This window comes from Taudactylus pleione, unplaced genomic scaffold (genome assembly GCF_031769625.1).
Source record: "Taudactylus pleione unplaced genomic scaffold, aTauple2 ptg000377l, whole genome shotgun sequence".
NCBI classification, from domain to species: domain Eukaryota; kingdom Metazoa; phylum Chordata; class Amphibia; order Anura; family Myobatrachidae; genus Taudactylus; species Taudactylus pleione.
Genome location: NW_028284778.1, coordinates 2,353,210 through 2,379,441, shown reverse-complemented (window position 1 = coordinate 2,379,441; position 26,232 = coordinate 2,353,210). Strand labels below are relative to the sequence as shown.

Sequence of the window (26,232 nt, the reverse complement as noted above, 5' to 3'; positions counted from 1 at the left end):
ATGCACTCTGTCATGCACTTTCATCTCTTCCTAATTTCCACCCAATCCCCTAGACTGAAAGCTCTCACGGGCATGGTCCTCCACCCATATGATTCTCACCTTGCACTCTTCATGTCTCCAAGGTGCCCCCCACTCACTCAGCAGCACTGATCCTGTCTGGCTGCCCTCAAAGGGCACTGGGTCACAGTCTGCTATTGTTGTTATCTGTAACTCAGTTGTACACAGTAGATATTTCACGGTGGTTTTCTTTCCTACAGTACGAATGTGTGCTGTCTGCTTGAAAATATTGGAGTATTTATGTGTGTATTGTAATTTCCCTATACAGCACTACAGATGATTCATAGTGCCCTTAAACAAAGCATAGTATACATTTTACATGGTTCACTATTATTATAACATCATTTATCTAGAACCTTCTACAACATAATAGCTAGAATCTAATTGATTGCTATGGGCAACAACTCCACTTCTAAACCCCTGCACTTTAGTAAATACACCCCTAAGAATGATATTGAAGAGCGAATAACAATTTAGGATATAAGAGAGTAAAGCTGTGTACACACTATGCCATATATTGCTATACGTAGCAGCTTTCTAAGTAACTTTCTCTATTTAAGATTAAAATGTAAAATCCTGTGTTTCTATTGAAAATCTCCAGTGTAATTCAGATTGTAGTTTAGAATGAAAGTAAATAGTTGAGATTTCTGGGAAACATCTACAGAGGTGGGGCAAGAGCAAAAGTGCTACAGGGTACATTGTTCTCATTCTCTCCCTCATATCAAGTAGGGATCAGTATCAGCTGTCCTGATCTGCTGCCTGCACCTCTCTATAGTCTCTCAGGTAAGACTAATCTTAGCTCTCAGTGTATAGAATATTTAAAAAAGAACAAGAGGATAAGTAGGTATAATGGGTGCAGACTGTTTCTTTAAAACATAACATATTACATTTCATTTAAAATTAGCAGTGAATAATATTAAAACAAGTAAATTAGTAGTGAGAAGGAACAAAAATATAATTAACCTGACGAAGCAACAGTGAAATGTGCATCAGCATGTACTGTAGCTGTCACTCCGTGTCAATGTGAATGCTAGTTAGGGATTAGATATTGGGGCAACCTGAGAGGAGTCAGTACATTTAATTACCCATTTGTAATTCAGTGACCCCTTCACAAGCTACCTGGCCAGGGGACGGAGCAGGTCACTAAGCCCTGATAAGTAGCTGCACTGTATTCATAGTAGCACTTGATACTAACTCTCTCAGACAGGGCCAGGGGCAGATTGGCCTTTATATTTTGCAGACAAACTCCCGGTGGGCCATTTGGTTGTGGGGCCACTTCTCAATTGTGGCCCTGCCCCCCAATTCACATCACCTGGGTGTTTGTATTTTTTTTTAGTTGCATGACAGCCCGGCTGCCTGTCACTGACATCTACCCATCGACCGCTATAGAGCCTCTCTCATGAGAAGAGAGGCTAGCTAGCCTATTAAAACCCCAATCAGAACACATGCTGCATCACATGCCACGGCAACATCGAAGAAGAGGAAGTTTGCAGTGAAGAGCACCAGCAGGCGTGGGTCTGGGGGTTGGTGGCGGCTTGCATGAGGTAATTTGCGGGGCCAGGGACCACCCAGGTAGTCAGCATGATTGTCCCTGTTCCACTCTGTCCCCTCCCCAGGCTGTGAAGTTAAAGTTTAATGTCATAGCTGGCCGGCTCTGGCGTTAATTTCACAGCCTGGGGAGGGGGCAGAGTGGAGAGGAGACAATTGGGCTGGCTGCAGTGCCTGTTAACAGTGCTAGCCCAGAATTCAGGAAGACCTGGGCTGGTTTCTTTGAAATTCATGAGATCTCCAGCCGGGGAAGGACCATGGGGCTGATGATCTGGGAAAGGTTGGCTATTCTGTACTAATTAGAGATGATCTGTCTGTGGGGGAGGGTCGGAGGGAGCTAATTTTTGCTAAGGCGAGATGATCTGTCTGAAGGAGAGTGGGGTCTGCTGTACTAGGGGGAGATGATGATCAGTCTGAGGGGAAGAGGGGTCTGCTGCACTAGGGGGAGATGAAAATCTGTCTGGTGGGGGGTTATACTGTGCTAAGGGGAGATGATCTGTCTGAGGGAGCTATTCTGTGCTAGAGGGAGATGATGATCTGTCTGAGGGGATCTGCTGTACTAGGGGGATATGAAGATCTGTCTGTGGGGAGGGGGATATTCTGTGCTAAGGGAAGATGATCTGTGTGTGGGGGATGGGGACTATTCTGTGCTAAGGGGAGATGATGATCTGTGGAGGAGGGGGGCTATTCTGTGCAAAGGGAAGATGATCTGTAAGTGGGGGAGTGGAGATATAATGTGCTAGGGCAGGAGGATGTTACTGGGGAGACACAGGATAATGCCACTCGGGAGATGCAGGATGATGGTGCTAGGGAGACTCAGGATGATGGCACTGGTAAACATAAGATTATGGAGCTAGGGAGCTGTAGGATGATGGCATTGGGGAGCCACAGAAGGATGTGCTGAAGAGAAGCAGGGGAGTGGCGCTGGAGAGACACATAGCGGGTGGATGGGCTGGAGACACACCAAGGTGATGATTCTGGAGACAAACATAGAGGACAGTAGGACCACTGGTGCTATTAGAAGAAAAAACTGGGAGACAGTTATCATCAATAAGACAACAAGTCTAATGAAACCATATAACTGATGCAAATGGAACCAAAAGAGCACATACTGTATATTTTATTAATATACATTTGTTTGATATGGGAAACTCACATTTTGTCTTGCCCAAAAACTTTTGTTGCTATCTGGTTAAATCTATGTGGCATGATGATGACATTGGCTTTATCACGACACAGACAAGCGGCTGCCAGACCATGTGATCTCCTGCATAAAGTGAATACAGACTCAAGACACTGCCTGTCCAGAGAGGGTCAATTTCTTGCAGAGAAATCATATAGGTAAGAAAATACTCATTCACATGCTTGCTGTGCTTAATAACTGGAGAGAGGGACTGTGGTCATGGCTATCAGCTCCTGGAGCGCTGGACATGCCCCCAGCATGATGAAAACAGGGGGAGTGACTTGCGGGCATTGCATTTCACATTAGGACACACCCCCTGACACACGGCCATGCTCACTTTTTCGGCCGTACATAGAGCCGCTTTCAGAGTTTGTTCCAGGGCCACTTTAAATTCCCAATCTGCCCCTGGACATGGCACTGTGAGGAACACAGCAGTCCTCTGTTTTACTGTCCCATAATTCTATTATCTCGGAGACTGTTACATGAACTGTTGGTTTGGGGAATGGAGCTGTATACTGTATTTTCAATTGATAGAAGCAGTGAATATTACAATACGGTAATGGTTTAGTGACATATGTCACAAGTGGTGGCTCTCTCACTTTAACACAATATATAATACAATTAATGTTTAACATTAGAGAAGGATACTAAAGGCCTGGTATTTATATAAATCCTTATATCCAGAGCAGCTCTCTCAGGGCCTGACTGCTATTAGTCTGACCAGAGGGATTAACTCTCTGACCACCCATATGGGGGACGGACTGACCCAAACTAATGGCCTTTTAACTTTATTATAATTAAATATACAATCCACAGCGAGAGTCCACAGCTTATACATAAATTCAGACTCAGTGTCGCACATAATAAAACGATAATTCATGTGTGAGAGATTTATTTCTCCTAACATATTGGAAGTCTGCTTCAGATTCTGATGTTAAATAAAGGAGGGGCTGGGCTGCACATCCCAATCTTAAACACAGTGGAGTAACTAGGGGGGGTTGAGCAGGGCACATGCTGTGGGTGCCATTGTAAGCACTACAGAGGGGGGTACCGCTGGCCAGGGCATTGTACCCGCACACCCCCCCACAACCATTGTGTCCTGTGTCTGCCCTTTAACAAGTGTGCCTGCTAGCCTGGTGCTGGTTGGGCTGCCTGTAGGGGGAACTGCAGTGGAAGTGCGTGTATATGCATCAGTGTGTGTATGTATATGTGTCAGGGAGTATATGTGTCAGTGTGTGTGTATGTATATGGGTCAGTGTGTGTGTGTATATGTGTCAGTGTGTGTGTATGTATATGTGTCAGTGTGTGTGTGTGTATATGCATCAATGTGTGTATATGTGTCAGTGTGTGTATGTATATGTGTCAGGGTGTATATGTGTCGGTGTGTGTGTATGTATTAGGGGTGTGCACCGGCCACTTTCGTGTTTTGTGTTTTGGTTTTGGATCTTTCTTCGTGTTTTGGATCTGGATTGGTTTTGCCAAAACCACCCTTCCGTGTTTTGGGTTCTGGGTTTTGTGTTTTGGATCTGTATTTTTTTTTAAAAAAGCATAAAAACAGCTAAAATCACAGAATTTGTTGGTTTCTCTGCTCCTATGCTATTATTAACCTCAATAACCTTAATTTCCACTCATTTCCAGTCTATTCTGAACACCTCACAATAGTGTTTTCATGTCCAAAAGGTTGCACCGAGGTAGCTGGATGACTATGCTAAGCGACACGAGTGGGCGGCACAAACACGTGACCCATCTAGGAGTGACACTGCAGTGGCAGACAGGATGGCAGTTAGAAAAACTAGGCCCCAAACTGTACATAATGCAAAGAAAAAAAAGAAGTGCAAGATGGAATTGTCCTTGGGTCCTCCCACCCACCCTTATGTTGTATAAACAGGACATGCACACTTTAACAAATCAATCATTTCAGCGCCAGGGTCTGCCACACAACTGTGGCTGAAATGATTGGTTCGTTTGGGCCCCCACAAAACAAGCTGGCAATTAATGTGTCCCTGCACAAACTGGCTCTACGGAGGCAAGATGTCATCCTCATCCTCCGATTCCTCACCCTCTTCAGTGTGTACATCCTCATCCTCACAAAGTATTAACTCGTCCCCACTTGAATCCACCACCACAGGTCCCTCTGTACCTTCTGGAGGCTGGTCTCCCTGGAAGAGCTGATAATTCATTTTGATGAACATCATCTTCTCCACATTCTGTGGAAGCAACCTCCTACGCCTTTCGCTGACAAGGTTCCCGGCTGCACTAAACACTCTTTCGGAGTACACACTGGAGGGGGGGCAACTCAGGTAAAATAGAGCCAGCTTGTACAGGGGCCTCCAAATTGCCTCTTTTTCCTGCCAGTACAGGTATGGACTGTCTGACATGCCTACTTGGATGCTGTCACCGATGTAATCCTCCACCATTCTGTCAATGGTGACAGTATCATATGCAGTGACAGTAGACATGTCAGAAATTGTTGCCAGGTCCTTCAGTCCGGACCAGATGTCCAAACTTGGTCCTGCCTGCCCTGCATCACCGCCAGCGGGTTGCTTAGGATACCTAAGTTTTTTCCTGGCAGCCCCAGTTGCGGGAGAAAATGAAGAAGGAGCCGTTGACGTGTCACGTTCCGCTTCAGCTGACAGTGTGTTCACCAGCAGGTCTTTGCACCTCTGCAGGCTTGTGTCGGCCGGAAAGAGAGACACCACATAGGCTTTAAACCTAGGATCAAGCACGGTGGCCAAAATGTAGTGGTCTGATTTCAACAGATTGACCACCCTGGAATCCTGGCAAAGCGAATGAAGGGCTTCATCCACAAGTCCCACATGCCGAGCGGAATCGCTCCGTCTTAGCTCCTCCTTCACTTTCTCCAGCTGCTTCTGCAAAAGCCTGATGAGGGGAATGACCTGACTCAAGCTGGCTGTGTCTGAACTGACTTCACGTGTGGCAAGTTCGAAGGGCTGGAGAACCTGGCACAACACGGAAATCATTCTCCACTGCGCTTGAGTCAGGTGCATACCCCCTCCTTGCCTATGTCATAGGTGGATGTATAGGCTTGTATGGCCTTTTGCTGCTCCTCCATCCTCTGAAGCATATAGAGGGTTGAGTTCCACCGCGTCACAACCTCTTGCTTCAGGTGATGGCGGGGCAGGTTCAAGAGTGTTTGCTGGCGCTCCAGTCTTCGGCACGCAGTCGCTGAATGGCGAAAGTGGCCAGAAATTTTTCGGGCCACCCAAAGCGTCTCCTGCACGCCCCTGTCGCTTTTCAGAAAATTCTGCACCACCAAGTTTATTGTGTGAGCAAAACATGGGACGTGCTGGAATTTGCCCAGATGTAATGCCCGCACAATATTGGTGGCGTTGTCAGATATCACAAATCCCCAGGAGAGTCTAAGTGGGGTAAGCCACTGGGCGATGATTTCCCTCAGTTTCTCTAAGAGGTTGTCGGCGGTGTGCCTCTTACTGAAACCGGTGATACACAGCGTAGCCTGCCTTGTAACGAGCTGGCGTTTCTGAGATGCTGCTACTGGTGACGCTGCTGCTGTTGCTGCGTAAGGTGATACATCTACCCAGTGGGCTGTCACAGTCATATAGTCCTTAGTCTGCCCTGTTCCACTTGTCCACATGTCCGTGGTTAAGTGGACATTGTGTACAACGGCATTTTTCAGGACACTGAGGACACTTTTTCTGACGTTTCTGTACAGTCTCGGTATCGCCTGCCTAGTGAAGTGGAATCTAGACGGGATTTGGAACCGGGGACACACTACCTCCATCAATTGTCTAAATCCCACTGCACTAATGGCGGATACCGGACGCACGTCTAACACCAACATAGCAGTCAAGGCCTCAGTTATACATTTTGCTTCAGGATGACTGCTGTCGTACTTCATCCTCCTCGCTAAGGACTGTTGGAGGGTCAATTGTTTAGTAAAAGTAGTGGTGTTCCTACTTCCTCTCTGGGATGATGAACGACTCCCAGCAGCAGCAACAGCAGCAGCGGCAGCAGTAGGTGTAGCAATGCAGGATCCTCCAGAGGAATCCCGGATAGGAGAGTCAGTCATGCCAGTGACATGGCCTGCAGGACTACTTCCGATCCTAAGGAGGAAATTGACGAGGAGGGAGTTTACTGTGTGGTTTGCAGGCGCTTGGATACAACAGGACAACGGGATTTAGGTGTCCCTGGACTGCTTACGGTCTTAGCCAAAGTTTCTGAACTTGACAGTAACTTTTTATGAACGCGCTGCAGGTGCCGTATAAGGGACGATGTTCCTAGGTGGTTGACGTCCCTACCCCTACTTATTTCACCTTTACATATGGTACATATGGCAAGACAGTTGTTGTCCGGATTTGGATAGAAATATTGCCAGACCAAAGAGGTGGAATGTTTGGTCTTCTGCCCAGGCATGACCGTGATGGGCTTTTTCATCCCACGGACAACAACTGTCTCCCCCGGATCCTGATTTAAACAAACCACATCACCATCAGAATCCTCCTCGCCAACTTCCTCCTCAGCGCCAGCTACACCAGTATCCTCATCCTGTTGTACTTCAACAGTGACATCTTCAATTTGCATATCAGCAAGTGGACTGTGGGTGCTCCTTTCAGCACTTGCAGGGGGCGTGCAAATGGTGGAAAGAGCCACCTCTTCCCGTCCAGTGCTGGGAAGGTCAGGCATCGCAACCACCACCACACTTGGACTCTCCTTGGGGATTTGTGATATCTTCTTAGAAAGCACAGTTCTTCGCTGTGCTTTTGCCAGCTTAACTCTTTTGATTTTTTTAGTGGGAGGAGGGCTTCCATCGTCATGTGAAGCTGAACCACTAGTCATGAACATACTAGGGATCGACCTTAGCCGTTCCTTGCCACTCCGTGTCGTAAATGGCATATTGGCAAGTTTACGTTTCTCTTCAGCTGATTTAAATGTCTTTTTCAAGGTCATTTTCCTGAACTTTGCCATTTGGGATTGTATGTGCCCTCTACTATGACATTGGGCATCGGCCTTAGCAGACGACGTTGATGGCATGTTATCGTCTATGTCATGACTAGTGGCAGCAGCTTCAGCACTAGGAGGAAGTGGTTCTTGATCTTTCTCTATTTTATTTTTATCGGAGAAAGTTTGGTCCTCCATTTATGTTATATCGATTTGATATATACGTGCGGCTAAACACAGAAAATAATTTTTTTTTTGGTTTGGACTGGAGTGTACTTTCGGGGGTTACAGCACCCTTAACGGTCAAGCCAGCCGGCCCTTTACTTATGACACAGGCGCACGCTTGGCACTACTTTGTTGATGCACGTGCGGCTACTGCGCACACAATTCACAAACACAGAAAATAATTTTTTTTTGGTTTGGACTGGAGTGTACTTTCGGGGGTTACAGCACCCTTTAATGGTCAAGCCAGCCGGCCCTTTACTTATGACACAGGCGCACGCTTGGCACTACTTTGTTGATGCACGTGCGGCTACTGCGCACACAATTCACAAACACAGAAAATAATATTTTTTTTGGTTTGGACTGGAGTGTACTTTCGGGGGTTACAGCACCCTTAACGGTCAAGCCAGCCGGCCCTTTACTTATGACACAGGCGCACGCTTGGCACTACTTTGTTGATGCACGTGCGGCTACTGCGCACACAATTCACAAACACAGAAAATAATTTTTTTTTTGGTTTGGACTGGAGTGTACTTTCGGGGGTTACAGCACCCTTTAACGGTCAAGCCAGCCGGCCCTTTACTTATGACACAGGCGCACGCTTGGCACTACTTTGTTGATGCACGTGCGGCTACTGCGCACACAATTCACAAACACAGAAAATAATTTTTTTTTGGTTTGGACTGGAGTGTACTTTCGGGGGTTACAGCACCCTTTAACGGTCAAGCCAGCCGGCCCTTTACTTATGACACAGGCGCACGCTTGGCACTACTTTGTTGATGCACGTGCGGCTACTGCGCACACAATTCACAAACACAGAAAATATTTTTTTTTTTGGTTTGGACTGGAGTGTACTTTCGGGGGTTACAGCACCCTTAACGGTCAAGCCAGCCGGCCCTTTACTTATGACACAGGCGCACGCTTGGCACTACTTTGTTGATGCACGTGCGGCTACTGCGCACACAATTCACAAACACAGAAAATAATTTTTTTTTGGTTTGGACTGGAGTGTACTTTCGGGGGTTACAGCACCCTTTAACGGTCAAGCCAGCCGGCCCTTTACTTATGACACAGGCGCACGCTTGGCACTACTTTGTTGATGCACGTGCGGCTACTGCGCACACAATTCACAAACACAGAAAATAATTTTTTTTTTGGTTTGGACTGGAGTGTACTTTCGGGGGTTACAGCACCCTTAACGGTCAAGCCAGCCGGCCCTTTACTTATGACACAGGCGCACGCTTGGCACTACTTTGTTGATGCACGTGCGGCTACTGCGCACACAATTCACAAACACAGAAAATAATTTTTTTTTTGGTTTGGACTGGAGTGTACTTTCGGGGGTTACAGCACCCTTAACGGTCAAGCCAGCCGGCCCTTTACTTATGACACAGGCGCACGCTTGGCACTACTTTGTTGATGCACGTGCGGCTACTGCGCACACAATTCACAAACACAGAAAATATATTATTTTTTTAGCACTTGGGGGGAGCACCCCTGATGGACAGAGCACCCCCTGGACAACACTGCAGCACTCCTTTAGGACTGGGACACTGCACAGGACTTTGGCGTGGACACAGCCCCTATGGAGAACTGACTGCACAACACAGTCCAGCCAGCCCCTATGGACTTTGAAGTAGTGGACACAGCCCCTATTAACAACAGCAGCACAGCACAACACAGCCAGCCCCTATGGACTTTGAAGTAGTGGACAACAGCAGCACTACACTACACTACACAGCCCTAACTCCCACCCTCCCTCTTCACTGTCCACAGCCGAGTGAGAAAATGGCGCCGACGCGGGTACCTTATATAGGATCCAAAACCCGCGAGACTCGGAAGGCGGGATGATGACGTTTTGCCTCGATTTCAGATCCGAGTCAGGCGGGAAAAGTCGAGCCTGACTCGGATCAGACTCGGATCGGGGGGGCTCGGGGGGGTTCGGATTTCAGAAATCCGAACCCGCTCACCCCTAGTATGTATATGTGTCAGTGTGTGTATATGTGTTAGTGTGTGTATGTGTCAGTTTGTGTGTATGTATATGTGTCAGGGTGTATATGTGTCAGTGTATGTATATGTGTCAGTGTGTGTGTATATGTGTTAGTGTGTGTATGTGTCAGTTTGTGTGTGTGTATATGTGTCAGTGTGTATGAATGTATGTGTGTTAATGTGTCTGTGTATGTGTCAGTGTGTGTGAATGTATATGTGTCAGTGTGTGTATGTATATGTGTCAGTGTGTATGTATGTGTCATGGTGTGTGTGTATATGTGTCATTGTGTGTGTGTATATGTGTCAGTGTGTATGTATATGTGTCAGTGTGAATGTATATGTGTCAGTGTGTATGTATGTGTCATGGTGTGTGTGTATATGTGTCATTGTATGTGTGTATATGTGTCAGTGTGTATGTATATGTGTCAGTGTGTATGTATATGTGTCAGTGTGTGTGTATGTGTCAGTGTGTGTGTGTATATGTCTGTGTGTGTCTGTGTCAGTGTGTATCTATGTCAGTGTATGTGTATCTGTGTCAGTGTGTAACTATGTCAGTGTATGTGTATCTGTGTCAGTGTGTTGAGAGACAACGTGGGGGGAAGTGATGGTGTGTTGAGAGATGATGCACAGGGAGGTTATGGTGTGGCTGAGAGATGATGTAGGGTGAGAGGTGATGGTGCACTGAGAGACGATGCAGCAGGGAGATGATGGTGTGCTGAGAGTTGACGCAGGGGTGATGGTGTGGCTGAGAGATGATGCAGGGGGGAGCAGGGCCATCTCTTCCACTGGGCTTGTTGGGCAGTTGCCCAAGGGCCCGAAGCTTGTAGGGGCTCACCAACCCGCCCCCCTGTAGCCGCGGCCAGTTGGTAATTTTGTGATATTTTTATAAGCCGGCCGCCGGTGCACTGTATTCTGATCTATCCTCCTCCACCCCATTGACTCACCTCAGTTCCAGTTTCACTTGCTTCAGACCAGTCAGACAGAGTCTCTCTGCATGTGTGGAAGGTGTGATGGGCATGCAGGAGGGTTTCATTTTATTGACCATTTAATTTTTTTTCCTGTGAATGGGTGGGTAGGGGCCCCTGTGCATTGCTTTGTCCAGGGCCCACACTGCTGTTAAGACAACCCCAGGGGGGAGATGATGGTGTACTGAAAATTTATGCAGGGGGGGCGGTGATGGTGTGCTGAGAGATGACGCGGTGGGGAGTTGATGGTATGCTGAGAGTTGATGCAGTGGGGGCGGTGATGGTGTGCTGAGAGTTGATGCAGTGGGGGCGGTGATGGTGTGCTGAGAGTTTATGCAGTGGGGGCGGTGATGGTGTGCTGATAGATGTCATGGGGGGATGCAAGGGTGTGGTTGAGAGACGCTGCAGGGGGGAGGCGATGGTGTGGCTAAGAGATGACACAGGGAGGGAGATGATGATGTGGCTAAGAGACGATGCAGTGAGATGATGGTGTGGCTGAGAGACACAGGGGGAAGGAAGTTACACAGGGGGCACGAGTATGGTTGAACAGCTATCGAAAGATGATGACCTTGTTAATATTCCTACACAAACAGGCATCTTCTGGACGATGTGATCTACATGAATATTGAATACCGACTGAAGATGCATTCGTCCCAGGGAGGATGTATTTCTTCAGAGGTTCCACATTGTGAGAAACTACCATATAGGTAAGGTGCATATGGAATGGAAAGGAATGTTCCCAGAGTGACAAGAAATGGGTGGCGTGTCATGTTGGCACACCCCATTTTTAGTAGTCATACCCCTTCCAGTATTTGACCACACCCATTTTTTATGTGGTGGGGTCGCCAATCTTAAATTTACCCTGGGCTCAGAAGATCCTAGTTTTGCTACTGCTGTAAAGAAACATTTGCATGGGATACCCCCAAATCCATGACCAGCTCTGGACCTCTGGGATGGTATGGGGAAAATAGGGAGAAAAAAACAGCATTGAGTTCCCCCTGTTTCTCTATAATCAGCACCAGGCTGAACCAACTGGGGGATGACACCATAGCAGGGAGACACATAGCATGGGGTCCCCCTGCCGTCACATTAACTGGACAGTCAGGGACAGAATCCCTCAAAATGTTGGGACCTCAAAAATGAAATGCTGTTTCCCTTCCTGATGGACAGTCACCTGCATTCCTGGTGTTGGTGGATGCAGGGTTAATGGGTATATAAGAGTTATTGTTGGATGCAGAGGAATGATATTTTTCTTCTGCACGTGTATATGTTGCACTGCGCATGATTCTAGATAGAGTTGCAATACATACAGTACTGTACACTGCCTAACCCAAAATGAGAGGTTACACCGATCACTCCATAGGAAGTAATGGGGAAGTACTGATTGTACGGGTGGTTGATATTGTCTAAATTGTGCACTTACATCTTGGATTTGTTGGATTGTGAATTGTATTATAAGAAGATAGCAGTACTCATCCAGTTCCATTGTTCTGCAATGCTGCAAGGAGTGACATTTCTAATCTGATGCAAGTATGAACTAATCTGAGCAAGTCTGAGCTCTGGGGGTGATTGGAGTTTGCATACAACTATGAATTGTGCCCTCATTCATCAACAAAAACCCCCCACAAAAGTTTAACAGCGATCATGTCCATCAGTATCTGCTGATAGATGGCCAGCGGCAGTGTACTGGGCTATGGGCTACTGATCATCTATTTAGAGCATATTGAACTCTCAAACAGACTTCTGTTTGTTACATTGGATCTGCAGTATTTTATTCTGGCTGACGAAACCTACTACAGTATGTGATCGGATAAGCTGATTTCTACTGCTCATTTATGTCCTATGGGCCTGCTTCAGTATCGTTCATAAATGCAATTACATACGCAGATTGAGTGATAGTCAGCCATTGCGCATGCATATAACCCGAACTGCGCGTGTGCTGCAATCGCACTGCACAGAGGAATACATCGCAGAGTGAGTGACAGGCTGTGAGCATTTGGTGGTGTAACGGGGGAGTGGTCGGAAAAATGCAGATGTGCCTGCCTGTTTGAACGCTGTTGCCTGGGCATGCATAAATTAGCCACTGCAGTTGCATACGCAGCATGAGAGCCCACTGTGTGTGCAGAGACTTGCTGTCCCTACAGCTGGTCAGACCTGGTGTAAATGTTGCGTGACTGGCCGATGTGCATCAATGGTACCGATGTTTACGCAGGTAAGTGACATCGTATGCATGTGAGAAGACAGCAGTGGGCGTCTTTATGCCAGCCTTGCTTTGGAAGGCATTAGCATAGTTTTGCAGCTGAGTTCTGGGCGAAATTGCAACTGCGATCACATTAGCAATCCTTGCCGAATCAGGCCCTGTATACACATTTACTACCTTTCAACAAATAAATATTTTAAAAATGTGTAAGGCTGGGTATACACTTAGAGATATAGCGCTCGTTTTATTGATGAGCGATATATCACGAGTGCACTGGTGACTGTGTACACCTAATATGTATGTGAACAAACTGCCTGATTCAGAGTTGGACCGTATTGCACAGCAGCACACAAGAGGCAGTGTAATACCATTCAGCTAAAATGATAATGTTGCAAGAGGCATCTGAAGAGAAGAGACACCTCCTCTCATCATCTACGATACCAACCCTGTCAGCATCTGCGATGGCCGGCTCCTGGCTGCTTGCAAGCCAGGAATTCTGCGTCCATGGACACAGACCCTGGCCTCAGCACTCCAACAAAATGGGGACGAGGCAGGCCTTCCTTCCTCCCACACCGCCCCAAACGCTTTTGCCTGTCAATCAGGCAGAGGCTTGTGGGAACTCTGTGCATTCTCACAGGCCCGTTATGCACGCGTGTGCAGACTATGAAACATCGGAGATGTGCACTAACCATTGGTTTAGCGTACAACTCAGGCACAAAGTCTGGCATCACAACTTAAGGCACATATCCACTGCACGATTCACTCCATGAGTGATATTGTGTAGTGTGTCCCAGGCAGTGGTGTGCTCAATGTCCTTAACAAACCATTTTCGTGTTTTTTTGTACATGTGCAGTAAGGAAATCGCTGGTAAAATGGCTGCTGCGCCATTTTCCCAATGGCCTGCGCATGCACAGTAGACTCTGGGCATAGACTAGTGGCCAGAGTTTATCCCTGCGGCGCTGCATCCAGTGCGCAGCTGGCTGCCGGAGAGAGAGTAGGGGGCCCCAGGCGGAGACTGCTCATGGACTCCCTCCTCTGTTGATACACCCCATTAAATATATGAAAACCTAAACGAGCAGACACCGGACATCCGGTTAAACAAAAACACACACATAGTATAATATAATATATAAATACAAGTATTAGACCAGCGTACAAGGAACTTTTTAATGCACATTTTTTATATTCTTTTTGCACATTTACAGTATTCTATTTATCTTTTGTGAATTTTGACATATTTCACCTTAATCTACTAGTTTACTGAACACATTAGTTTAAAGATAAAACAAATAAAGATTTATGAAGTTTCCATAATATTTTCCAGTAATAATTACAATATTGATCTTCAATCTAAAAGGTGCACCATGATCAACACTCTTATTGCTTTCTCTGCTGTTGTTTGTACAGTACATACATTATAACCATTGTCTGCCTTTGCTGTGACACTAAATGACTTGGTTACTACTAGAGATGAGCGGGTTCGGATCTCAGAGATCCAAACCCACCCGAACTTAGAAATCCGGGCGAGAACCGAACGTGCGTTCGGTTCCCCCACTGGCCGCGGATCTCAAACAGAGGCAAAACCTCAGAGACTAAATTTCGCGTCTCACAAGCTTTCGTCTCTGCTATATAAGGAGTCCCCGCAGTGGCGCCATTTCATTCCGGCTATGGAGAGTGAACAGGGAGGGTGAGTAGCGTAGGGCTCGGCTGGTGCTGTCTGCTGTGTCCATCTGGGCTGGTGCCGTCTGCTGTGTCCATCTGGGCTGGTGCTGTCTGCTGTGTCCATCTGGGCTGGTGCCGTCTGCTGTGTCCATCTGGGCTGGTGCCGTCTGCTGTGTCCATCTGGGCTGGTGCTGTCTGCTGTGTCCATCTGGGCTGGTGCCGTCTGCTGTGTTCATCTGGGCTGGTGCTATCTGCTGGTCCATCTGGGCTGGTGCTGTCTGCTGTGTCCATCTGGGCTGGTGCTGTCTGCTGTGTCCATCTGGGCTGGTGCCATTTGCTGTGTCCATCTGGGCTGGTGCTGTCTGCTGTGTCCATCTGGGCTGGTGCCGTCTGCTGTGTCCATCTGGGCTGGTGCCGTCTGCTGTGTCCATCTGGGCTGGTGCCGTCTGCTGTGTCCATCTGGGCTGGTGCCGTCTGCTGTGTCCATCTGGGCTGGTGCCGTCTGCTGTGTCCATCTGGGCTGGTGCTGTCTGCTGTGTCCATCTGGGCTGGTGCCGTCTGCTGTGTCCATCTGGGCTGGTTCCGTCTGCTGTGTCCATCTGGGCTGGTGCTGTCTGCTGTGTCCATCTGGGCTGGTGCCGTCTGCTGTGTCCATCTGGGCTGGTGCAATCTGCTGTGCCCATCTGGGCTGGTGCTATCTGCTGTGTCCATCTTGGCTGGTGCCGTGTGCTGTGTCCATCTGGGCTGGTGCCGTCTGCTGTGTCCATCTGGGCTGGTGCTGTCTGCTGTGTCCATCTGGGCTGGTGCCGTCTGCTGTGTCCATCTGGGCTGGTGCTGTCTGCTGTGTCCATCTGGGCTGGTGCTGTCTGCTGTGTCCATCTGGGCTGGTGCTGTCTGCTGTGTCCATCTGGGCTGGTCCTGTCTGCTGTGTCCATCTGGGCTGGTGCCGTCTGCTGTGTCCATCTGGGCTGGTGCTGTCTGCTTTGTCCATCTGGGCTGGTGCCGTCTGCTGTGTCCATCTGGGCTGGTGCTATCTGCTGTGTCCATCTGGGCTGCTATGCTGTGTCCATCTGGTAGCATGCTGCCTTTGTTGTCAATCGCTGCTGCCTCTGTCAGGGCTCCGGGCCCCAAGTTCTGGACAAAAAATAAAACATAAAAAGTGGTTTTTTTTTTCTGTGTGTGCGTGTGCATTAGCCACACTTATTATCAGACAGCAGCAACCTAGTGCTGCCAGTGTCATCAATCACTGCTGCCTCGGTCAGGGCTCCGGGCCCAAAGTTCTGGACAAAAAAATATATATTTTTTTTTCTGTGTATGTTTTTCTCAATATTTTGAGCTTTGAGGTGGTCAAAATTGACTGCAAATGACTGGGAATAAATGTTATTAAGGTTAATAATACTGTAGGAATAAAAAAAATGCCCAAATTATGTGGTTTTACCTGTTTTTATTATTTTTTGGAAAAAACATCCAGATCCAAAACCAAAACCAAAACACGCAAGGGTGGTTTTGCAAAACCAGATCCAGATCCAAATCCTGAAGGAGATACAGATCCAAAACCGTAAACAAAAACAAAACACGGGGGTTGGCGCACATCCCTAGTTACTACACTATATACTGTACTGTATCACACTGCTATAAATAGTCTCCTCATAGATCTCACAACCTGACCGTGGGAGTTCTGTACATAAATAGTGTCTGTAGGTGCGGTGTTTAAATAAGCAATATCACAGGAATGAGGAAATTTGCTGGGGATTTCCTTCAGGTTAGAAGGGATGGGTCATTGGTGAGACTGCGGAGTCCAGCAATCCGGGCATTACTATCAGAGTCACACTGATATTTATACATGTGAGCTCTTATATGGTCTCCCATAGCTCTTCTCTCCATTGTTATCCCCCTTTATCAGTATATGCAGCACCCACACAGAAGAACAAGGCTGTGATCGATGGTCTAATAGGAAGAAAGAAAGGAGGCAGCCACACCTGTGGGTAAGAATTTATTTTCTCACTAATCACTCACATGCATTGTGCTCTATTATGGAATACATGGACGCTGAGAAGGGGGTGGCGGGTATAAATTACTTGGGCCCGGGCTTGCTGGAGGGGCCCGGTGGGGGCCCGGGTCCGGCACTGCCCCCCCTCCCTTCTACATCACAGCAGCCCAGCACATGCTGCTGAGGGCTGGGCTGCAGTGGGAGACTGCTCACAGCTGCTTAACAGCAGCTGGAGCAGTCTCCTATGCCTATGGGGGGAGCGAACACGCTGATTGTGCCCCCCATTGGCTGTGCGCAGGGCTGAGGGGCTCACAGCGCCCCCTCCCAACGTGCAGCACCGCTTTGCAACGCTGCTAAGATTTTTTTTTTCCTAAGGGGACGTGGGTACTCCTCCCATAATTAGGCCACGCCCCCTGTCACCCTGGCCCGGCTCTTGGCGGCTCTGATGGAATATACAAGGTGCCTCTCAAATCAAAGATGGATAAAGCAGCCCTAAAACAACTAGAGATGAGAAAATCTGAACCTACCCAAACATCAGGAGTCCAGGTCTCCCCGTCTGACTCGGATTCCACTTCGAGGCAAAACGTCATCCTTGAGGCATCGGATTCTATATAAGGCGGCCATGAACGGGAATCGGCACCAATTCCTTATTAAGCACACTTCTGTATGCTGCGCTTAATATATATATATAGGGGGTGCACGCTACTGTGCTGTACTCTGCTGTATAGGCTGTGCTACTTAGTTAATATGTATACAGGGGGGTGCATGGTGCTGTGATGTACACTGCTGTAAAGGCTGTGTCCAGACTCCATACTCACAAGGGGCTGTGCTATTTAGTCAATGTGTAGGGGGTGCATACTGCTGTGCTGTACTCTGCTGTATAGGCTGTGTCCACACTCAAAAGTCACAAGTGGTTGTGCTGCTTAGTCATTGTGTATAGGGGGTGCATGCTGCTGTATGCTGTGCTGTCCGCTGATTTATTTGTTATGTGTCCAGACTCCATTAGTAAGAAATTCACATGCATATATAAGCCTGTGACTCCACGCTGTTTGAATAGAGCTGAGCTACACCTATGACATCTAAAAATGAATTAAGTAATTGTATTGTTTGTACTGTTTTGTGCACTTTGTTTTGCTCACGTGCATATATAAGCCCGGTGGCGCCAGTCCACGCAGGAATACAGCTGCGCCATCAAGTAAATGTTTTTATTGTTTGTACTGTTTGGTGCGCTTTATTTTGGTCACGTGCATATATAAGCCACGCAGTGATCTGCAAATTGAAAAATGGATAACGTCCATTTAAAGAAGACAAGCAACCATTTACTGTCGCTGCAGCTTCTGCTACCAGTAATGATGACAACGCTAGTCCTTCAACATCATCAACTAAAGCCGATGCTCAAGGGCATAAAGGGTGTAAGTCAGGGCATCTAAAATAAAAAAAACTACATACAGTGCTAAAGAAAAAAACACATCTAATAAAGGGAAAGTGTGGTGAAGAAAAAACATAAAATTGCTAACATGCTATGTTAGTGATAGATCTGTGTCCAATATCTGCCCTTAATGCAGCGGGTTTCATACTGTTAATTGAGGTCCTATGTCCCCGGTACCAAATTCCATCTTGGTTCCATTTATTCCGAAAAGCCATTCCTCGGCTGTACAAAAAAAAACAACTAATCACGGATATGTGGACAAGGGGTAGTGGGCAAACTAAAGATTACATGACTGTGACAACTCACTGGGTGGGTGATTCAACTTTAGCAGCAGCAATATCTAACAAACAACGCCAGCTCATTCAGAGGCAGTCTACTCTGTGTATCACCGGCTTCACTGATATTGGGTACACACTAGACAATATGTTATCCAATCCAGTGGATCGGATGACATATCCTCCACATATCGTCCACATCGGGCAGTGTGTGCCCACTCCCATGCATCATCAGTGGCAGGTCCTACGGGCGATATCGTCAGTGGTGGCCATGCTGCCACCAGCAGCATGGCCCCCGCCATCGTGCCATTGCTGCCGGCATAGGCAAGTGTGTATGCCGGGTTGTGCCACTGCCATACACACTAGACATGTATACCCGGAATTAGAGGCATACCACTGACAACCTCTTAGAAAAACTAATGTATGTCATAGCAAAATGGCTTACCTCCCTTGGACTCTCCTCAGGATTTGTGACTTCCTACAATGTCACCAATATTGTGAGAGCATTACATCTGGGTGAATTGCAACTTGTTCCATGTTTTGCTCACACAATCAACTTGGTGGTACAGGTTTTGTTTTTTAAGAACAGGGGCTTGCAGTAGATGCTATCTGTGGCTTGAAAAATGTTGGGACTATTTCACCATTCAGCCACAGCATGCAGGAGATTTCAGCACCTGCAAGAACAGTTGAAATTGCCCTGCCACCATCGGAAGCAAGAGGTGGTAACCAGGTGCAATTCTACCCTTTATATGCTTCAGCGGATGGATGAACAGCGAAAAGCCATCCACAGATATACAACAAGCCATTACATTGGGAGACGAGGGGGAGTGTTCCTTAGTCCAGCACAGTGGAGAATGTGCACAGTGCTGAGGGGATTGGAGCTGTGCACAGTGCTGAGCGGGGGACTGGAGCTGTGCACAGTGCTGAGGGGGCATTGGAGCTGTGCACAGTGCTGAGGGGGGATTGGAGCTGTGCACAGTGCTGAGGGGGGGATTGGAGCTGTGCACAGTGCTGAGGGGGGGATTGGAGCTGTGCACAGTGCTGAAGGGGGGATTGGAGCTGTGCACAGTGCTGAGGAGGGATTGGAGCTGTGTACAGTGCTGGGGAGATTTATGAGCTGACTTCACAGGGGGCTGGGGAAGAAGGTTGGCGCTAACTGCACAGGGCTGGGGTGATTGGAGCTGACTGCACAGGGCTGAGGGGGGAGGGGGGATTGGAGCTTCTGCACAGTGGGCTGAGAGGTATGGTGGAGCTGACTGCACAGGGCTGTGGGGGATTGGAGCTGACTGCACAGGTAGCTGGGGGGGAAGGTTGGAGCTGTCTGCAAAGGGCTAGGGGGGTTGGAGTTAACACAAATCTGGGGTGACACCGGTTGGGGAATGACGCTGACGCATACTGTGATGCACACTGGGACTGAGAGGCACACACTGGGGTTGGGGGAATGGGGCTAGTGGAATAAGGTCACAGGTGGGCCTGAGGATGGAGAGACGGAGGTTGTCCTGTGGATGGAGAGGCCCAGGGGGTCCTGGGGATGAAGAGAGACAAGGGGTCCTGGAGATGGAGAGACAGGTATACAATCGGGAAGCCGGCTGCCGGAATCCCGACAACCGGCTTCCCGACTGTATTATCCCGGCGTGGGATAAATGACCGGCGTCTAATTGTAGACGCCGGTCATTATCCCGATGCCTGGAGACCGGCGCCTGGCATCCCGATCAAAGGAACGCCGGGCGCCGCGAGCGGGCAGCCGCGGGGGGGGAGGGTTAGGTTTAGGCACCCGGGGGGAACATAGGGTTAGGCACCCCCCGGGAGGGTTAGGGTCAGGCTAGGGGGAGGGAGGGTTAGGGTTAGGCACCCCCAGGGGGGACAGGGTTAGGCACCCCCCCGGGGACTTAGGTTTAGGCAGGGGTTAGGCACTTAGAGGGGGGATTAGGGTTAGGCACTTGGGGGGGAGGTTAAGGTTAGGCACCCCTATGGAGGGTTAGGGTTAGAGGGGTTAGTTTAGTATAGAGAATACTTACCTTGGGACGATCAGGATTTCCAGCGCTGTCGGTCTTCCGCTGCCGGGAACTCTGCTTTTGTTGGGCTGCCGCTGCCGGGATTCGAACTCCCGGCCATGCGACAGCCGGTATTTCATACTGATTCTGAGAGACATGGTGGCCTGGAGATAAAGAGACACAGAGAGCCTGGAGAACCACAGAGGGGCCTGGGGATGGAGACATTGGGGGGTCTGGAGTAAGACAGGGGAGCCTGGAGTAACACAGAAGTTTGATCAGGGAAATTCACATTTTTCCTGCACAAAAGATTCTATTACTACAGTATATATTATCTGGTTATGATGATGACATTGGTTATATTTCTACGTAAACATGCATCTTCCAGAAAATGTGATCTCCTACATGAATAGTGAATACCGGCTGAAGACGCTGCCCAGTGAGGCTCAAATTCCTCAGAGATTCCCTGTTGCAGAGAAACCACCATATAGGTAAGAAAAGGCTTTCAAACAGACTGGGGTCCCAAAAACCCGGCTAGGGGTGACACCAAGGTGACAGGAGCTGGATGCTGCACTGTAGCATTAAATGCAGCACTCGGCTCCTGACAGTATGAGGGAGCCAGCACTGCACAGTGCTCACCCATACTTCTTCCACACACCAGACCACTGGGGTTCGGACTTCAAGGCCATTACCCCTTCTCAAGTGACCACACCCCCTGTCCACGAGGCCATGCCCCTTTTTTGTCAACATGCCTCCCTTGTCCGGGTGACACTATGGGGATGGACGCCACTGGTGTTTTTTTTCCAATATCAGACATAGTGCTAATACTGGGACCACCCATTACCAAATTTCTAGTTTCTTAATTATGTACACCGCTGTAATGGCGTTCAAACGCACTGGCACATCTGCGTTCGGCCGACCTCCCCCTGTCACCTCCCCCAAATGGTCACTTCCTGTCAATCAATGTGAGATGAGGCTGCGTGCTCACTGCAATCACCTCCTGATCGCAAGGGTCGGTTTGTGCACTGTAATGCATACGCTTGCGCACAATGCAAACATTGGCCAGGGGCGTGCAAATTCACGTCTGCATTCCTTGATGAATCAGGCCCAGGGTCCCTTTGACTACTGGAGATACAAAAAGGCAATTTGGAGGCCCTTGTACAAACTGGCTTTGCATTACCTAAGCTGCCTACCCTCCACTGTGTACTCAGCAAGAGTTTCCAGCACAATCGGGAACCTTATCAGCGATTAGCATAGGAGGCTACTTCCTCAAAATATGGAAAAGATGTTCATAAAAATGAACTGGAAATTCCACGAGGAAGAACTATGCCACCGATTACGGCAAACAAATACAGAGGTATCTGTAATGGTGGATTCCAGTGGGGATAAATGAACATTTTGTGAGGATGATGTACACACTGATGAGGGTGAGGAATCGGATGATGAAGGCGACAACATCTTGCCTCTGTAGAGCCAGTTTGTGCACGGAGAGATCATTGCCAGCAATGTCAGCTGCCCATTGGTAGCTTGTTTTGTGGGGGCCCAAACAAACCAATTACTTCACAATCACAAGTGGCAGTCCCTGTCAGGGCCGCCATCAGGGGGGGACCGCCGGGACTGGAGTTCCGGGCCTAGACACAGGCAGAATAGGAGAGGGCCCGCGCCTACCCAGTACTTGCAGGCCCGCACTAACAGAAAAAGTAAAAGGAAGGTATGCCCCAACCTGGGAACCTTCCCCCCATGAACCAATTCCTCTCTTCAGTTGCTGATGCTTACCACAATGAGGGCGGAGCCAACACGACAAGCCCCACTCCGTACAACCGCAAATTGCGGCATTATGGAGGGGGCGAGGCCTAACAATGCAAGGTGCCCGCTCCCATTAGCAATAGCAACCTGCTGTTGTGTTAAGTGTAAGTGATAAGTATGTGCTGTATGTGTTTTAGCATGTGTATGTATATGTTAGTGTGGATATATGTGTATGTTAGTGTGGATATATGTGTATGTTAGAATGTATATATGTGTATGTATGTGTTAGTGTGCATATATGTGTATGTTAGTGTGGATATATGTGTATGTTACTGTGGATATATTTGTATGTATGTGTTAGTGTGGATATATGTGTATGTTAGTGTGGATATATGTGTATATTACTGTGTTAAGGTGCCCACACACATATTGATATTTTACCCAATCTGGCCAAATCCGACACATTGGAAAGACAGATTATGTAAAATATGGTCCCCGCTGGTCGCACATCGCATCGCAATATCTGCCGTGCAGTAGGGCTGATCTGACAATCTAGCACAGGATGCAGTGTAAAAAGCCTGACTGCAGGAGAGATCATTTGAAGATTGGACACCAAATTGTGTGCAGACCGTGTGCAGAGCTGCCGGGGAGAGTTTCAAGGGAAATCATACACAAATCGTACACATCGGCTGATCGTGTGCAGATTGCTATGTGTGTGAGCACCTTCAGTTCAGTGTGGATATATGTGTATGTATATGTTAGTGTGGATATATGTGAATGTTAGTGTGGATATATGTGTATGTATGTGTATGTATATGTTAGTGTGGATATATGTGTATGTTAGTGTGGATATATGTGTATGTATGTGTTAGTGTGGATATATGTGTATGTTAGTGTGTATATATGTGTATGAATGTTAGTGTGGATATATGTGTATGTATGTTAGTGTGGATATATGTGTATGTAGGTTAATGGGGATATATGTGTATGTATGTGTGTGTGTGTATATATGTGTTAGTGTATGTATACTGTATCATGCTTGCCTACCCTCCCGATTTCTGCGGGAGCCTCCCGAATTAAGATGGGAGCTCCCGCTACCCCGCAATGTATATGCAATCCCCCGCTTTCCCCACTGCCCTGCAGGAAATCCTACCTGCGCATGCGCGATGGGGCCCAGGCTTGTATACAGGAAGATGCAGGGGCAGGGAGTCTGTCTGCTATGGAGCCCGGAGATGCTTCCCAGGTCCGCCCCCTGCACAGAGATGACAGTCACATGGGCGACACACTGACTTCTGGGAGAGACTGGTGCTCCCAGCATTCCCTGACCAGCCCAGGCTTCCCAGCCATAACGGAGGACAGACAGCTGGAGGAGGAGCCTACGCTGAACTGACTGAGGAGCTGTGTGACTGATCAGAGCTCACTGTAGCTCCAGCAAGAACCATGAATGTCAGTGCTGCAGGAGAGGACAGGTGAGGGGATGAGAGAGAGTGTGTGTGTGTGGGGGTCTATTAATGTGTGTGTGTGTGTCAGTGGGGGGACCATTAATGTGAGTCTGTGTGGGGGGTCCTATTACTGTGTGTGTGTGTGTGTGTGTGTGTGGGGGGGGGTCCTATTACTCTGTGTGTGTGGGGGGTCCTATTACTGTGTTTGTGAGTGTGTGTGTGGGGGGGTCCTATTACTGTGTGTGTGTGTGTGTTGGCTGGTCCTATTACTGTGTGTGTGTGGGGGGGTCCTATTACTGTATGTGTGTGTGTGTGGGGGGGTCCTATTACTGTGTGGGGGGGGGTCCTATTACTGTGTGTGTGGGGGTCCTATTACAGTGTGTGTGTGTGAGGGGACCTATTACTTTGTGTGTGTGGGGGGGTCCTATTACTGTGTGTGTGTGTGTGGGGGGGTCCTATTACTGTGTGTGTGTGTGTGTGTGGGGAGGGCCCTATTACTGTGTGTGGGGGGGGGTCCTATTACTGTGTGTGTGGGGGTCCTATTACAGTGTGTGTGTGAGGGGTCCTATTACTTTGTGTGTGTGGGGGGGTCCTATTACTGTGTGTGTGTGTGTGGGGGGGTCCTATTACTGTGTGTGTGTGTGTGTGTGTGTGGGGAGGGCCCTATTACTGTGTGTGTGTGTGTGTGTGTGAGTGTGTGTGGGGGTCCTATCACTGTGTGTGTGTGGGGTCCTATTACTGTGTGTGTGTGTGTGTGTGTGGGGGGGTCCTATTACAGTGTGTGTGTGTGTGGGGGGGTCCTATTACTGTGTGTGGGCGCGTAGTAATAGATACACCAATAGATGGATCTAGACATACCTTTTGGTCGGTGCTGGCCACGCCCTGCAACACCGCGCGTGTCGTTTGCTACTTCCGTAAATGATCTCCCTCAAACTACTTTTCAAAGGTAGGCAAGTATGTACTGTATATGTGTTAGCAAATATATATGTGTATGTATGTGTTAATGTGTTTATGTGTGTTATATATAATATATACATGTTTGCTATATACTGTATATATTATATATATATGTGTGTGTGTTTATAAACACATGTGTGTGTGTATATATATGTATATTAAAACCCCTTTCCCCCAGAAAATCCTGCATGTGCCTGTGCCCTTATTCAATATATATTTTTTCCTTTGGAGTTGGCGCACGTGACTTCATGACATCATGCCATGCTGCTGGAAAGAAGAGGTGAGAGGAACCATGGTGCGTGAGGAGCATCGCCAGCCAGACCTGGAGGAGAAGAAGCGAAAAAGAAGGAGCATTCTTAATGGCGATAAGGTAAGCCATGACTCTTGAGACTTAGTGGTAGCGGGGGGCCCAGGGGCCCTGCCTATTTTGTCAGTCCCGGGCCCCAAAATTTCTGATGGCAGCCCTGGTCCCTGTTGCTGAAGTGATTGGTTTGTTAAACTGTGTATGTCCTGTTAAATATATACAACATAAGGGTGGGTGGAAGACCCCAAGGACAATTAGATCTTGCACCTCTTTTCTTTACATTATGCGCTGTTTGGGATATTGCTGACTGACATTTTTAATTCATAGTTTAGTAAACTGCCACCCTGTCTGTTGTGTGGCAAATGTTTCAAGGTGTCCTATATATTTTTTTAAAACTGCTGTGAGTTTGTGCTACTACTCTAATGATTACTTTTCTTTTTCTTTTTTTCATAAGGTATTTATTTCAGTTAAAATCACAAATAGGTAGACTTGCAAAATACTGTTATGCCCTTTTCAACCTCAATTTGTAGATACCAACCTGGTTTCAATGGGTAACAACAGATGGCCTTGGCTTTTCTTGATCATAACAGCCATGTTGGTCAGATGCAACTCAAGCACAAATGGAGAGGCTATTTTGTGGTGGTATCTGGCGATGTTCTCCCTCCTCCCCTCCCAGCCTTCCCATACATAATCCCGGAAGCCTGATGATGACAGATGTTTAGTACCACACTTTAATAATCCCTCTGCCGCCTTCCTGTTCAGAGCTTCTGTTTTGTATGCTGCCACATTAATAGTTCTTCCACCCATTCAAGAATCAAAATGGGCAGGTCACCGGCATTACTCCCGTCGGTTGGAGGACTTAAGGACAATTCCATCTTGCAATTTTCTTTGCAGACGACAAACATTATTGTTATAGTTTATTAAACTGCCATCCTGTCTGCCACTGCAGTGCCATTCTCTTTCCTAGTTATGCCATGTTGGTAACTGAACTGCCACAGCCGCTGATTTCTTCTACTTGCAGTTGCTCAATGCCAAAAATGTTTCAGAAATTTTTATGGCCACAGACAGCATCTCCTGTATGCCCTTCATTAAAAAAAAATCTAAACTACCAAGTTTATTGGGTGGGCAAAAAATAGGACATGCTCCCCCAGTTGTAAATTTTAATTAATTTCTTCCCTGCCAGTCTAGTATGAGATTTCCTTTCAGTGGTCCTGTGTAAAATGGTGCCAGTATCACTGCAAGAGGGACTTATATAAAAGTCAGTGAATCCAATGCCAGTATGATGCTGTTTTGCCTTGTTGTTGAATCTGAGCCTGCCACGAAAACTCCAGCAAGGGCTTGGACCCATTGGA

General features: G+C 47.8%; 1 protein-coding gene across 1 annotated transcript in view; it reads left to right on the top strand.

Moving 5' to 3' along the window:
• The first annotated feature begins 787 nt into the window (after nt 1–787).
• LOC148508013 (uncharacterized) overlaps nt 788–26,232 on the top strand; it is an 81,987-nt gene continuing 56,542 nt past the window's right edge. The window contains exons 1-6 of the mRNA XM_088445151.1: nt 788–840; nt 2,845–2,946; nt 11,478–11,591; nt 16,650–16,731; nt 20,820–20,922; nt 24,808–24,946. The gene's annotated coding sequence lies outside the window, so the exon portion shown is untranslated. The remainder of the gene's footprint in view (nt 841–2,844; nt 2,947–11,477; nt 11,592–16,649; nt 16,732–20,819; nt 20,923–24,807; nt 24,947–26,232) is intronic.